Source organism: Priapulus caudatus, unplaced genomic scaffold, assembly GCF_000485595.1.
Source record: "Priapulus caudatus unplaced genomic scaffold, Priapulus_caudatus-5.0.1 Scaffold4, whole genome shotgun sequence".
NCBI lineage: Eukaryota > Metazoa > Priapulida > Priapulimorpha > Priapulimorphida > Priapulidae > Priapulus > Priapulus caudatus.
The window spans coordinates 344,101-347,977 of NW_014577065.1; the positions used below are offsets into that span (position 1 = coordinate 344,101).

The 3,877-nt window shown below is 41.8% G+C and overlaps 1 non-coding gene across 1 annotated transcript; it reads right to left on the reverse strand.

Moving 5' to 3' along the window:
- Positions 1-1,096: 1,096 nt before the first annotated feature.
- On the reverse strand, positions 1,097-1,179 carry Trnal-uaa. Its single transcript has one exon. It is a non-coding gene; the product is annotated as a tRNA-Leu (tRNA).
- Between the last annotated feature and the right edge of the window lie 2,698 nt (positions 1,180-3,877).

The following is a 3,877-nucleotide window of genomic DNA, read 5'->3' on the forward strand; positions in this document are numbered from 1 at the left end:
CTCTCTCTCTCTCGCGCTCTCTCTCTCTCTCTCGCTCTCTCTCTCTTGCGCTAACATATACACGCGCGCACACACACAACTGCGCAAACATGCAGACACGCATACGCACGCGCGCGCCCGTTCACAGTTCCCATTCCTCTATAGAAAAAATATAGGAACGCATTTGTTATAATCCATACGCGCCTTTCATAGCTAAATACGTCGCGTGTTAGGCGCAGTCGGCTATACTACACTGACACTATTCCATGTGGAGAATAAAATAGTAATGACTGCCTCCACCCACCCCGCACTCCTCTACCATTACAGTCTCCGTGCGAAGCCCATGGCCGCGATGGCGTCATTATCCGAGCTAACAATTCCCTAGTTATCCCACAGAATTTCCATCAATGCAGTTATATGTACTATATGCGTGCGATGTATATTATATCGATGGTAGGGCCTACGGTAAACGGATTGACTTGACGCGTGGGCAGCTGGAGTGCTTGGAATTGCGCTATACATCAAGCGAGAAAGATGCACGTCGAAGCGCCTATTGATTTTAAATTGGATTTACGGGTGACTAATGTATGAAATATTTACTCGACAAACCCAATTTGATCTCATGTATGCGCACAGTCTTATACATGCTCTCTCTATATATAAATAAGCGCATTCATACACGTGCGCATGCCTGTTCATATGCAGCCCAATGTTAGCGGTATAACGAATGCTCCTACTATTTTCCAGTGGCGTGTAAATCGATACGCGTTCATAAATAATTAACGAGTACTTACAGAAACCGAGTTATCTGTATACTTGATGTCACCAGGATACGTAAGTGCCGCCGCGTTTGTATTTCTATTGCCATTATACCTTTCGATTTCGCTGACGGAAGGCCTTGCACGTTAATTGCATACCACTATACTGGTCTATTCAGTTCTAGGATGTGAGCCCGTTCCCATTCGCTCCGGTATGACAGACAACACAAAGGCATCCATATGCCATAAATGCCTAGGAATTCGTGGGGTATAGAGAGCCGATGATAAATTACTCTCCCTTTCCAGTTTTGTAGTAACCAGCTGAAAACTTTTCCGCTTTGAAAGCCACAAAAATTGTTTAGTACGGATGGGGTTCGAACCCATGCGGACATACGTCCATTGGAACTTAAGTCCAACGCCTTAACCACTCGGCCACCGTACTGATATGTAGTACCACCGCTGCAACGAAAAACGCAACTGAGGGAAGGTGAGTGACTTTAAGCTGGGGCGGGGGGTTAACGGTCAGGTACTGATAACGGTTCTAGGACAATTACCCCCCATGCCATTCACCCCCCGGACATTTACCCCCGGACAATTACTCACTTGTTGTTTATTATTCATTGTTGAACAGTGATAAAGGGAGGAGGTCGAGGAGAAGGAAAGAAGGTGGCAGAGGAGGAGGGGGAGAAGGTGGGGAGAAGATGGTGGAGGAGGAGAAGGGGGAGAAGGTGGAGGAGGAGGGAAGGCGGAGGAGAGGAGGAGGAGGAGGAGGAGAGGAGGTGGATGAGGAGAAGGTGGTGGAGGGGGGTAAATGTCCGGGGGGTAATTGTCCGAGGGGTAAATGTCCGGGGGTGATTGTCTAATTGTCCGGGGGTAATTGTCCGGGAGGTGAATGGCATGGGGGTAAATATCCGGGGGGTGATTGTCCGGGGGGTATTTGTCCTGATACCCTGATAACGATGTAATTTACTTTACTGATGATAAAGTTGGTGGAAAATTTCTGTAAGAGGAAAACTCGATGAATAAGCATTTAAATTCAATACCCTGCAAACTACTTTAAGACCTTTAATATATTATTTAGTATCGTTATATTATGTATCCTAGCAGCCAATATACATGGCACATATATATAATAAATGCCCCGCGTCAACGCATTGAGCTATACTGGGTGAGTCGATCCATTATAACATAACCCGGGATAAAAAAAAACGATTCAAACATGCATATAAAGCGAACACGCGCGTGTGATAATTTCAGTTGTCACCTATAAAGAGCATAACCTATTCGCGATTTGTAAAATAAATGATCTAAAGCATACAGTATATATAATTAGTGATTAGTACAGGTCAAATACGTTAGCCAATATTAGGTAATTATTTATTATAATATAGAGCGTATTTATATTTTATAATTTCCAATCGCACCGTACATAGTCATTTACGTTAATTAATTTAAAACGTAGATTGCCATTCATGAGCGATTACGCTCTATAATAAATCTAAATAGGGGCCTACGCTCTATAATATAATAAATAATTAATATTGTCTAAAGTTTTTGATCTGGACTAATTATTAATTATATATGCTTTAGATAACCTCTTTTACAAATCACGAATAGGTTATACTCTTTATAGGTGACAACTGAAATTATCACACGCGCGTGTTCGCTTTATATGCATGTTTGAACCGTTTTTATTCCCCGTTATGTTATAATAAATCGACTCACCCAGTATAGCTCAATGCGTTGACGCAGGGCATATATTATTCGCGTACGAACCGCTGGTATTAACTACACATATTTATCTATACTACCTTAGCATAGCCACAAGATATTTGTAGCTAGTTTATTGCATATTAAATTAGTTTACTACATTAATGATGATTGTATAATTTAGCGTACGTAGTAAATTCGGTGTAAACACAGCAACGATATGGCAGTGTTTACATATTTTGTTCGGACGTATAGACGTCCAGACAAAAAAAACGTTAACGCTGTAATCACTGCTATGTTTGTGACCAGAGGCTGCCATCGGAATAAAATATCTACGTTTATTTTTGAAACTGAACCACTGCACGGATTGGCTGCATAGTTCCGCCTACGCGTGGCGTTTCTTTCGATTCAACATAGTTACTATAACGTCGATATCGCTACTGCTAACTGTTGTTATAAAGACCTGCTGTTACACCGGGGGAATGAGCCCCTACCCAGATGGATAAACGCCACAATACAAGGAGCAACAACACAACACCACAAAACAAAGGGCAACAACAGAACGCCACAAAACAAGGAGCAACAACACAACGCCACAATACAAAGAGCAACAATACAACGCCACAATATAAGGAGGAAATTAAAATCATTCCATTTAATCTACGTTGATCTTTTCAAAAGTGAGTTTTGATTTTGCTTTGAAATCGTGAAATTGTGAACACGTGTTATCACATTCACCAGCTACCGCCTTCTGCGCATTTACTCAATGCATGGAAAGATCAAAGCCTTTTCCTTGAATGTCGAAACATAGCCGAGAGGCCACTCGTTGCACATCAGTAGGAATTACGGTAATCGCCGCAGCAAAAAAGTTTCCGACGTGGTGCGTGAAATCCCATGAGTTGTCAATTATTTAATCTTTCCTAAAACCATTGCTCTCAAATTGCGGCAAGGAAATGGCCTTTCAGTGCACAATGTGACTATTATTACGTGTACGAATATCGCAAGACGAATTCTTCTTTGCGGCACGATTGCGCAGACACAGATGAAAGACCTAATCGTTGCTTATGCAGGTACAAGCGAATAATTTAAATGTGCCCACTGTCCCTTATAAAACCTCCGTGCATTATACAAACATGGAAACAGCATTGCGAAGAGCTGCATTTCTAACATAACTACGAAATCATACAAACACTCTTTAACACTTTGAGAAAAGGTTCGAGTTAAAATGAATTATGCTCGGAAATAAAGGCTGTATAAATGAACTCAAAATGTGTACCGAAATTTTCTGAGAGGAAGAATTCCCCCATTTCACACTTTCCGTCTCGCACGCCCTCAACAGATACACCCTTTGGAAAAAATGGATGCAACCACCGATACGCCAAACTCCATGTGAACGCCAACTTTAAACTTAATAGTCTGCAGACAATATA